This window comes from Tenrec ecaudatus, chromosome 10, assembly GCF_050624435.1.
Source record: "Tenrec ecaudatus isolate mTenEca1 chromosome 10, mTenEca1.hap1, whole genome shotgun sequence".
Taxonomy (NCBI): Eukaryota; Metazoa; Chordata; class Mammalia; order Afrosoricida; family Tenrecidae; genus Tenrec; species Tenrec ecaudatus.
The window spans coordinates 93,292,767-93,305,458 of NC_134539.1; the positions used below are offsets into that span (position 1 = coordinate 93,292,767).

Consider the following 12,692-nt stretch of genomic DNA (forward strand, 5'->3'; position numbering starts at 1 on the left):
TGTTTACTTTTGATTCCATAAGATCCAGGGCAAGTCCCAAAGTCTCTTCTGAGATTCATTTTGGTCTTTTTGTTTGTATGTTTCTTGACTTTTTAATAACCATTTGTGCTTTTCGTGTATCATTCTCTTGGTATCACCCCACAACCTTTCAAGTCTCTTGTCATGAATGTTCAATGAGTAAAATCTATTATTGAGATGTTCTCAAAATTAAGGTAGGTTTTAATGAACTTATTTTCATTTTCTTCAACTTCAGCCTGAATTTACATATGAGCAGTCGATGGTATGTACTAAAATCAGCCCCTGACCTTGTTTTCGTTGAACATATTATGCTTCTCCATCTCTTCCCACAGGTGTAGTCAGTTTGATTCCCATGTATTATACCTGAGAGGTTTGCATATTTAGGCATTATCTGTGTTGTGGGGAAAATGGCATTTGCATTGAAGAAGTCTTTGCTCTTGGAACGTGCTATCTCCTACTTTGTTTCTACAATCAAGGCCATATTTTCTTTTTTTTTACATTTTATTAGGGGCTCATACAACTCTTATCACAATCCATACATATACATACATCAATTGTATAAAGCACATCTATACATTCTTTGCCCTAATCATTTTCAAAGCATTTGCTCTCCACTTAAGCCCTTTGCATCAGGTCCTCTTTTTTCTTTCCCCTCTCTCCCCACTCCCCCCTCCCTCATGAGCCCTTGATAATTTATAGATTGTTATTTTGTCATATCTTACCCTATCCAGAGTCTCCCTTCACCCTCTTCTTTGCTGTCCATCTCCCAGGGAGGAGGTCACATGTAGATCCCTGTAATCGGTTCCCATTTCCAACCCACTCACCCTCCTCTCTCCCAGCATCACCCCTCACTTCCCTGGTCCTGAAGGTATCATCCACCCTGGATTCCCTGTGTCTCTACAGCTCCCATATGCACCAGTGTACAACCTCTGCTCTATCCAGTCTTGCAAGGTAGAATTTGGATCATGGTAGTTGGGGGGAGGAAACATCCAGGGTCTGGGGGAAAGCTGTATTCTTCATCGGTACTACGTCACACCCTGAATGACTCATCTCCTCCCCTAAACCCCTCAAGGCCATATTTTCATATATTCTTTCTTCCTCTTTATTTCCAGTTTTGCATCCCACTCACTATTAATTACCAATGCCTATTTATTGCATATCTGATCCATTTCAGACTGAAGAAGTTGGTCGAATTCTTCAATTTCTTTATTACTAACTTCAGTGGTTGGTGTGTGTCAATTTAAATAATATTTGAATCAATTGGATTTCCTGCTATGCATATAGGTATTATCTTATCACAGAATGCATTGTACTTCAAGACAGATACAGATCTTGACATGTTCCTTTTGATAATGAATATGATGACATTCTCCTTGAATTTTTCATTTGACAAGCCACATTTGTCATTTGACTGGGAATATTTTTTCCCTAAAGTTTAACTTATTTTTTTGCTGCAGTCTACACATCAAACTTTTACCCTTGCTGCCCAAATCCCATGGATTCCTACGAAAACTCTGTTGGTGGAAGGAGGAAGTGAGCACAGGAACATATGGCTGCATCGTTGTGCTAGTTGATATTTGGGAAATCATTATGGAAAACAGGATGTCTCCTATACCTCTGGAGAGAACACAACCTGGAAGTCCCCCGTACAGCTCTTTATACAATCTCCCTTTCCCCCCATAGCGTCTCACCTCCTCTGGGGTGTCCCTGTGGTCCTGCAACTGCACAGTGATGTAGGGCATTTACAGAAGGAGGCTATTGCATGATTTAGAGGGTTAAAAAACCCACAAGCTGCTCAACAGAACAGCACATCTCAAAGGAAGAAACACCGGCCTGGCTTGGATTTTCCTCTAACCCAGAACTGCTGTTTCCAGAGGCTTAAAAGGAAAAGGTTGTGACCCAAGAATTCTGTTTAGCTAAATTTTCGTTCATGTGTAAAGCAATAAAAAGACACTTTCAGTAATGCAATACCTTAGAAAGTGCGCCTCTGTCTTATTCTTTCTGGAAATGGCTCTAAGATGAATTTCAGCTGACTCAGAGATAAATCAAACCCAGGATATTATATACTGCAAAGAAAATCTCAGTATGTTTCAAAGAGTTTAAAATGGTATAAGTTACATTTTCTGACTGTAGTGTGATAGTATACACACACACACACACACACACACACCAAACAACCATAAAATGGAATAAAAATAATTGCATTAATGACTCACACATGAAAGAGGAAATAATAACCCAATTATCATCTACTTAGGAAATGAGGCATTTGGTGCAAATGAAACTGTTTTCTCATTTAATCACAAGCTTTTAATGATGAGCAAGAAGTGATTGGATATGTTAACTGTCAATGCGGCAGAGTAAGGACAGCGCTACAGGACTCCCCATCTTGCTTGAGGAAGTAAGTGGTGGAAATAGGGATGACTTGCCCAAGAATAACATTTATTATCTGAATTGCCCATGAAACTGGGAGTCACTTGATCAGTTAGCTGAGAATGCAAAAGAACATTAGGGATGTCTTCCTTGAGGACTAGAAGATAGAAAGATGAGTCAACAGTGGCAGCAAGATGATGTCGCAAAGAGTCAAGGAAGTTCAATCCCCACCACCATACCTACCATCCATTGCCTGTATTTGGGTTAGGAGACTCTAAACCTCTACTGGAGCAGACAGCTTGTTGATAGGTTTGAACAGCTGACCAATGCTATATTCACAGGTCCACCAGGGCTCTTTCCTCACAGCCCTGCCTTCCACTAACCTTCTTAGGCTGCAAGCGCTGCCCCAAGAAACAGACCCCCCAGAAAGGATGCACTTCTCACTATAGGCCCAGGCCTTGCCTGGAGAATAGCACCAAAGCCTACCCTGTATCTTCACTGGCCAATTGAGTCATGTCTTCGTATCAGGTACTAGCCCAGGACAGCAATCTGTGATACTCCATTCCCATTCCCTTGGTGTGTGAGGTAGTTAGTTTTCTGTGCCAACCTGGCCAATAAACACATGGGTTAATTGACGGGCGGAGGGATAAATGGCTCAGTGAGCCTCACCTTTCTAGTTCTCAGGTCTCTTGCTTTGTGATGGTCAGACCAGGGTGCAGCTGCCTTAGCCAGTTCCCTGCTTTAGCTGGCAAGGCTTACTTCCTGCAAGACATCCCCGAGGAGAAGCCCATGGACCAACCCTGATGCAGACCTGGGTGCTGGAGCAGCCATGTGGAGACCCCTGCCAGCGCAGAGATGCTTACACATTCACTGACTCGGCTTTCCTCCTGCAGTCGGCATCATTGCGTGTGTTTGTGAGATGTAGAAGGACTTTGTGGACTGGTGTGGGACATATGGGTTAATGAACTTGTGGGTTTGGGCAGCACTGGGTTGGGATATTTTCTTGATGTGTACTTACCCTTTATATAAAACTCTCTCTTATACATGAGTTTCCATGGATTTGTTTCTCTAAAGTACCCAGACTAATGCAGTGTGCAGTGCTGAGATGCAAGTCAGCGATGCCTTCAGAGGTCCTCTAGTATTCTCCCCTCAGGCTACTATGTACTGAATCACTCATTCCAGCCACCACCTATTCCCAAAGTGTGCAGAGCTCTCTGACTTTGTCCCTTTGGGCACCGATAACTACATCTCATGGGACTTGGTAGAACTCACCAGATGGATTGTGTGATTCAGGAGGAGAAATAAAAAAAATACCCATCCTTTGACTGTCCCTTAAATAAGAGGACTGTCTCCAAAATACTGAAGCTGACTCGAGATTAGCATATGTCAATGTGCCTAGGGACTGTAAGTCACCCTTGGGTGCACACAGGGAGGGGACCATGTAGCAATTTAGAGACGTGGATGAGAGTAGGATCTGCTTGTCCTAGATGTGAGAATTTCTTGAGCACAGAACCCAAGCACGTGTGTCTGAAGACCTGACCCACTCTTAGAGCCTGGCAGTGGGCATTCAGGGCACTCTGTTACTCTAGGTCTTTCTTCACCTGCTGGCTGTCAGTTAGGCTACAGCATCGACTCCTCAGTGTCCCATCACCTCCGTCTCCCTCCGGATTTTTGACCTTCCAATGTCAGCCCATGTGCTTTTACACCCAAACAGACCTGTTTCCCCACCCTTTCCATTCTTCGGTGTTGTCCTTTGGGCTCAGGGTAAAGTCCGAATGCTTTTGGAAAGGGCACCATGCTACTCATATCCTGCATGCTTTCCTCTTCCCTTGCCCCTCTCAGTTCTTTCTCCAACTTCCCTAGTGACTCAGCCTTTGGGTTTTAAGTCACGGCCTTTTCATTTTCTGGTGAGACACTTGCTCCTCATGGTGATTATCTCCTTTTTCTATGTATCTGAGCATAGACATTACTTTACTGCATATGCTTATTACATTCCTTTACTTATTATACAAATCCTTCCTGCGTCCCTATAGCTTGGCCCAGGTGCTACTGTATGGGCTTGAAGGCATAGTCCACCTAAGACATCCCCTATCACATTGGAGGGGATTTGCTTACTTTCTGGTGCACTCCAGCAGACTCTGTGTTTTGCTAGGGAAGGAGCTGTCTTCTAATTGGTTTTATTTTAGATTTTAGATTCTGCTGTCTACTTGCATGCCTGGCATAAAGTTGAAGTTCAACAAATACTTACAGACTACCAGGACTAGTAGCTGGGTGGAGATACAGTGAGTCTATGTACTTACTTGCTACTGGGGAAAGGTCCACTGTCTTCATCTCCAGAGCCCGCAAGCAAGGGGATGGCCACATTGGGGTTTCTCACACATATGGAAGTACCACACTGTCCACCAATCCTGGGAAGGGGAGGGAAGGGTGTGTGAGTGGGAGACAGCGAAGTTTGAGTATGACGGTATCCATAATGCAATGACTTAAAGTGTAATTGAAACCCACATCTGGGATATTCTCAAAATCATAGTGTTTCAAGGTGGCAAGACATTTAAAAGAGCATTTAAATGGGTTTAAATACAGGCATGTACATATCTAGATCTATGTATATATGACAATGGGAAAACAGGTCTATGTACATATATTTATAGGTTTGGTATTAAGGTAGCAAATGGACATTGTGGCCCTACTCAAGTACTTCCTCAATGCAAGACTTTGTTCTATTAACCAGACATTTCTTGATGCTCATCTTCTGGACACAATCACTGAAGACAAAGCAGGTGCATAAGCAAATGTGGTGAAGAAAGTTGATGGTACCCGGCTATCAAAAGATATAGTGAATAGGGTTTTAAAAACTTGAAGATAAACAAGTGGCCATCTAGCTGAGAATCAACCAAGCCCACATGGAAGAAACACACCAGCCTGTGTAATCATGAAGTGTCAATAATATCAAGTATCAGGCATCAAAGAACAAAAAATCATATCATGAATGAGAGGGAGTGCAGAACGGGGGCCCAAAACCCATCTGTAGAAGGGTCACTGGGAGGAGATGAGCCAGTCAGGGTGCAGTATAGCAATGATGAAACATACACCTTTCCTCTAGTTCTTGAATGGTTCCTTCCACCCACTATCATGATTCCAATTCTACCTTTCTAATCTGACTAGACCAGAGAATGTACACTGGTACATATCAGAGCTGGAAACACAGGGAATCCAGGACCGATAAACCCCTCAGGACCAATAATGAGAATAGCAATACCAGGAGGGTAAGGGAAAGGTTGGGGGAGAAAGGGGAAACCAATCACAATGATCTACATACATATAACCAACCTCTTCCCTGCGGGACGGACAACAGAAAGGTGGGAGAATGAGACATTGGTCAGTGTAAGACATGAAAAAATAATAGCAATTTATAAATTATCAAGGGTTCGTGAGGGGGGCAGGTTCAAGTAGAAAGGCAATGTTTTGAAAATGATGGTGGCAACAAATGTACAGATGTGCTTGACACAATGGATGGATGTGTGGATTGTAATAAGAGTTGTACATACCCTCGAGAAAATGATTTTTTTTAAACGCAGTTTAATCGGGGTCCAGGGGAATACAGATTGCTGAGCTTAGTCCCTGCCCCCTTTTAAATAGCATGTGGTCAGCAAACATCTCAAGAAATGGAAACTCCATTTCCCACAGAGAACCTTAGGTTTTCAATAACTCCATTTCTTCTCTCCAAAGCACACAGCCTGATCACATTTTCCAATCTCCTTGCAATGTGTTGGGGACCTTGGTAGGTGCAGTGTGGAGGCAGTGATGTGTGTCTTCCCAGACCTGGCAGCTGACAAACTGCCAGTGCAATGCTCCATGGTGGCTCACTCTTTCCTTGCTGGTGAGTTGAAGCAGGTCCAGCACACAATTCTGAGACTCTAGCGCATGTAGGAGTGGAGGGATGACAAAGTGGAAGGGACTTGGGGCAAACTTGGCTTACTCCCCTCTAGTTGTATTAGATAGGATTCTCTGTAGAGATAAAACCAGATTGCTGATAATTTTATATAGATATTTATAAAGATAGATAGATATATAACACAAGAAATGAGCTGTGAAATTATAAAGCAGTACAAATGGCTCAGTGCAACTCCTGTGAGAGAGTTGTGAGACACTGGCAGTCCTTCAAGTCTTGAGAGCCACCAGGTAGTCTTCTGTAGAGAGAGAACTAGGCTTTCCCAGCATAAGCAGCAAACAGCAAGGCAGGTCATCAACTGTCAGCCAGGTCACCAACTGTCAGTCCTCGGTTCCAGAGATGTAAATTCCAATCGTGTGGTCTTAACAGGACCTCAACTTACAGTGACACCATCTACAGGCTAGGCATCCCACAGGTAGTGTACCCTTTAAATTGAGGCACAGAACAAATGAGGCAGCCGCGCAGTGGTCCGATGATTAAAGAGCAAGAGACAAGAAAGGCGAGGCTCGCCAAGCCATCCATCTCTCCACCCTTCAATCAATCCCACCTGTGTTCATCGACCAGGCTGGCACAATAAACCATCTCACTAATTGGCTCAGTTTGATCTGTGATGTAAGGGGAAATACAAAACAAAACAAAAATCGATGCTGGCCGTATTAAACCTTTGAGACGAAGGGCCATCTGTTAAGCATGAAGTCTACTCTAACATCGCAACTCGAGTCTCTTGCATGCCCAGGTTATCCTCTCCTGTTTCAAGTGCCCTGAATGTCCATGTTTACCCCAGGTACTTAGAAGATGGGGTAAGATCAGGCAGAGGTCCAGGGATAGGAAGGCTGGTGCTAATGCTGTCAATTCAAAGAAAAAGGGAGGGGTGTGTGCTTATTGGCTACCAGTCTCCTTTGTCAGCTGTCAGGTACCAGATGTAGAAAGGTCTCCTCTCCTCGGAGTGTGGCTACTTCTTTCAATAGCCTGCCTAGCACCATTATTATCATTTTCAGATGTGCTGGGTTCTCAAGGAGAATAACACGTAGGAGTGATCAGATCCTCCCCCTTTCCCTGCTGGGAAACCCGTGTGTCCAGGTACATCTTGATTGGAAACAATGATGAGGGGACAGATCCCTACCATAACCTGGACGAGTGAACCCAGGAAAGTAGTAGATCCCCGGCTTATAGTGAAGAATCAATTCCAGGTCAGAAATCACCCAGATGTGGACTTATAACTCAACCCTGGTATTTGAGTTATGTTGAGCAACTTCAGTAATTCTTGCTTCTCTCTTTCATTTTTATAAGCATAGATAAAATAAGTTCATTTTAATATAGCTCTTCCTATAGTGTCCAATACCTAATATGTTCTAATACATGTTAACTCTGGAAATTAAGAAAGATAGATAAATCAGTAGATAGTGCATTAGTGAGTTTATTGTGCCAACCTGGCCAATAAACACATATGGGGTTAATTGAAGGGCTGAGGGATAAATGGCTCAGTGAGTCTCGCCTCTCTAGTTCTCAGGTTTCTTGCTTTTTGATGGTCGCACAAGGGTGCAGCTGCCTTAGCAGTTTCATGCTTTAGCTTGAAACACTGACTTCCTGCAAGACATCCCCAAGGAGAAGCCACATGGACCTACCCCAGTGTCGCCCTGGATGCTGGAGCAGCCGTGTGGAGACCCCTGCCAGCGCTGAGATGCTTATATGTTCACTGACTCAGCTTTCCTCCTGCAGTTGGCATCATTGCATCTGTTTTGTGAGATGGAGGACTTTGTGGATTGGTGTTGAACGTATGATTTAATGGGTTCATGTTGGACTTGTGGGCTTGGGCAGCACTGGGTTGGGGTGTGTTCTTGATGCTCACTTAACCTTTATATAAAACTCTCTCTTATACATGAGTTTCTGTGGATTTGTTTCTCTAATGTACCCAGACGAATACAGATAGAAAACGACAGCTTCCTCCAAATTGACTCTGATTTATGGAGACCTGAGGTATAAGAAAATGAAAGCTTTGACTGACTCAGCATCCTCTTCACCATCTCTGGCATGTGAATGTCCAACCTTGTGGTTATGGTGCCAAATTTCTCACCAAGGGTTTTCTTTGATCTTATTGACTCCTGACCCATTATTTCACCATGCACAATGTCTTCCCCTAAAAAGAATTTCTTCTGGTGACATGTCTAGAACAACTGAGTATTCTGTTGTTTTCCATAACATTTTCACTTGGTAATTCTCCAGGATATCACCCACTCCTCATTCCTATTTTGTCTGAGGCTAGAAATTCCACAGAGACCTATCTACAGTGATATCTACCTACCATATCTGATATTTGCAATATTGATAGTGAAACTTCCAGCAATACAGTAACAAGTAAAACACCACAGCAAACCGACTGACAGGTGAACGGTCAGACACATTGACAGACAGGTAATGAGGAATGGCCATTAGTCTGTTGAATCATCTTCAGTGTGCAGATGGCATAACCTTGCGTGCCTAAAGCTAAGAAAAGGGAAACCACTTTAACATCCGTATATGGAACACATTCAGGAGCATCATGAAAAATGGAGGAAAGACTGAACTTATCAAGATTGAACTTCACTTTACTTGGATCCAAAATTGACACCCATGGAAGCAACAGTCTGTGAAGGCCGTTTTACTTATAGCCACTATGGTTGGCCCCCTGATGACAAACTGAAGCAGAATTGGCTTGTTGGCTTGTCCCCGAAGGCCCATTATATCTGTAATTGTCGGGGCCACCTTCACTTCAGAATCGTTTGGGCATACCTTGTGCTAATGGATACCTTGGGGGGTAAAGCCTAACCTTGCCCCAGTGCGTGGACTGATCAGCTGGGAAGGCAGTGCTGAAGCAGATATGCCAAGGAGACTCAGATGACCACGATCGTCTCCTTCTGCACATGAACTGTCTGTGTGACAGGCTTCCATGGTAGAAGCGTCATGATCATGTCTGTCTCAGTTTGTAGCGCAGCTGTAACAGAAACACAAGTGGGTGGCTTGAAAGAACAGAAATCATTTTCTTACAATTCAGGGAAATGTCTAAATTTAGAACATTGACCTTGGGGGACACTATCTCTGTATCAGCTCTGCAGGAAAACCTTCAGTTTCTCTAGCCCTGACGTTCCTCAGTTCTTTGACAATCTCCACATGGCATGCATCTTTCCCCTCTTTGTATGTAATTTTTGTGTCTATACTACACCTTATAATACAACTGTGATTAAACCTTATAATACAACTGTAATTAGAATGTATATTAGGATACATTCGACACTACTATGGGCTTATTAATGTATAAAAGGAAACTTTTTTCAAAATGGATCACATCCACCAGTATAGGAATCAGAAACGAAACAGATTATTTTGAATGGGCACAATTCAAGCACAACTAACAAAACTCAATGCCACCGAGTTCTGACCCACAGAGACCCTATGCAAGGTGCCTACGACTGTAAACCTGTGTGGAACAAATACTCTCATCTACTTTCTGCCGAGCATCTGGTGGGTTTGAACCACTGACCTTGCACTTAGCAGCCCAATGCTTATCCCACAGCTCTCTCAGGGTGCCCTTCAATCATTACAGGCCTTACTTAATTCCACCCTTGTTTTCAAAGTTATCCACTATTGTCAAATCCCTCCCGCTGCTCCTGTTACTGTACCCTGGAATGTATACTTTTTTATCATACAGACACCTGTGTTCTCTTGGTAATGATGAGCCTTGGAACTTTCTGTTGAATTGGCCCAAATTTCCACTTCCCCAATCATAAAGAAAAGAAGAATCCCACCTGTCAATTACTTCTCACAAGCTGCCCCTTTCCTGTTGTTCCTGATCTTCAACTATTTTTTTTTCCTGGGCACGTTTGATCCTTGTGAGACAGCAATGAGTGTCAGAGGCAAAGATGCAGCCCCCGCAGAAGGTGGTGCTACTGGTAGAGACAGATGGAGCACATGTTACCAGGAGAGATCAGTCCCTGGAGAAGGATATCATGCTTGGTAAAGTAGACGGCCAAGGAATTTGGAAGACAGTTATTGAGCCAACTGACTGGAAGAAATCTATATTGGTACCCATTCCAAAGAAAAGTGACTTAACAAAAATGTGCAAATTATAAACAATATCTTTGATATAACATATAAGTAAATTTTTGCTGAAGGTCATACAATAGCACTTGCAATTGGACATTGGCAGGAGGCTACTAGAAACTCAGCCCAGATTCAGAAGTGAACATGGAACAAGGGACAGAAATGTCTGATGTCAGATGGGTCTTGGCTGAAAGCAGCGAATACCAGAAAGCGATTTACTTGTGTTTTATTGACTCTGCCAAGGCTTTCCACTCTGTGGATCATAACAAACTACAAATAGCCTTTAAGAAGACTGGAATTGCAGAGCCCATCCATGATCCAAGTACAGGTTCCGCATGCGTACAATGATGTGTGAACAGAGCAGGGGGATACCGAATGGTTTAACATGAGAACAGCTCTGTGTCAGGGCTGTGCTCCCTTACACAGGTATTCAATCAATATCCTAATCCAGTAACCAGAGAAGCTGATTTATATGTGGTGGGAATGCAGTATCAGTATTGGAACAAGGATTATTAACAATTGCACCATGTGCATGACTCAACCTTGCTTGCCGAAAGTGAGGAGGACTGATCGCACTCGTTGATGACGATCAAGGCTTGCAGTCTTCAGTGTGGATTACAACTCAACACCAGGAAGACTAACTCCTCATCACTAGACCAATAGACAAAAGCATGATAAGTGGGGAAAAGAGAGAAGTTGTCGAGGATTTCTCCTTGCTTGGATCCACAATCCACACTGGAAGCGGCAGTCAGAAGATCAGACTGATTGTGGTAGCAATTGGACAATACTGTTTGAGGTAGTCAGTTTATTGTGCCAACCTGGCTGATAAAGACATGTGGGGTTAATTGAAGGGTGGAAGGATAAATGGCTTCGTGAGCCTCTAGTTCTCGGGTCTCTTGCTTTGTGATGGCCGGACCAGGGTGCAGCTGGCCAGGCTCACTTCCTGCAACATCCCTGAGAATAAGCCATATGGACCTACCCCGATGCAGCCCTGGGTGCTGGAGCAGCCATGTGGAGACCCCTGCCAGCGCTGAGATGCTTACACATTCACTGACTCAACTTTCCTCCTGCAGTCGGCATCATTGCGTGTGTTTTGTGAGATGGAGGAGGACTTTGTGGATTGGTGTTAGAAATAAGGGCTAAGGTTGACTTGTTAGCTTGGGCAGCACTGGGTTGGGATCTTTTCTTGATGTGCACTTACCTTTCATATAAAACTCCCTCTTATACTTAATTTTCTGTGGACTTGTTTTTCTAAAGTACCCAGACTAACACAGGAGTTCTGAGTGGTGGTGCCTGCCTAAAAGCTGCCATCCCATGGCCCAGCCTGGGCGAGGTGACCCCAGGTCTCCGGTAATTGTACAGTGTTGACGAGTTGCTAACTGGAACATCACAAGAAGGCAGCCAATGCTTCAGGACAAGGCACTGGTTCCTTCTGATAACATACCCAAAGTCCATGTGATGAAGTCTCACCTGCCTCGCTTCTAAGGAGAATTCTGGCTGCCTATTTTCCTAAACAGATTTGTTCGTTTCTCTGGCAGTCTAAGGTTTTCAAAATGAAAATAGAGTTGCAATCTTAGCTGAACTGGACAAAGAGGAAGGAAAATCACTCATGCAGAACCAATCGTCAACACATCATCCTGGAGCTAGCATTGTGCTCTCGAGGCCCTCTCTTAACAAGGATTTCCGGGATCACACTGAGCAGCCGCACCTGGCAGCCCACCAGAAGGCTGCTTTGCAGCACGCTCATGCACATCCATCTGGATACTTCATCACTCAAGGCTCTGCATTTGGGAATCGTATTCTTCCAGGCTTACCTCACCTTGACCCAAAATAAAGGAAACATTTCTCATTTCAATCCCCAAAGCTACTCTCATCCAGTGCTTCCAAGCTGTGCCTTTCAGAATTTGGGTGAACTTTTATATGTGTTGCCTTTTTAAGAGAAAGGTCCATGCGAGCAAAGCACCAAGGAGGATGGCTTTGGGGCTGAGAGCGTGGGAAGCGATGTCCGCTAAGGAGGTGGCTGGGCTACCTGGCACTTGATCGCCCTTTTGTAAAGCAGTTTGCTTTTAACCTTCAATCAGAGCTGGAGCCAAATGGTCACATGAGCACTCCCTTACCCCTCACCTGGACAGCAGACTGTGGAGAATCACATCAGTGCCTAACGTTAAAGAAGCGAGGGTGCTTTTAAAACGTTCAATCACTAGACTCAATTAAGCCACATTGTGGATCAATGTGTATGGCTATTAAATTTGTAGTCAAACATTTCATCTTA

General features: G+C 43.8%; 1 pseudogene; it reads left to right on the top strand.

Annotated features, from left to right (window-relative positions):
* The first annotated feature begins 12,029 nt into the window (after positions 1-12,029).
* LOC142458111 (SOSS complex subunit C pseudogene) lies at positions 12,030-12,254 on the top strand (annotated as a pseudogene).
* Positions 12,255-12,692: the final 438 nt, after the last annotated feature.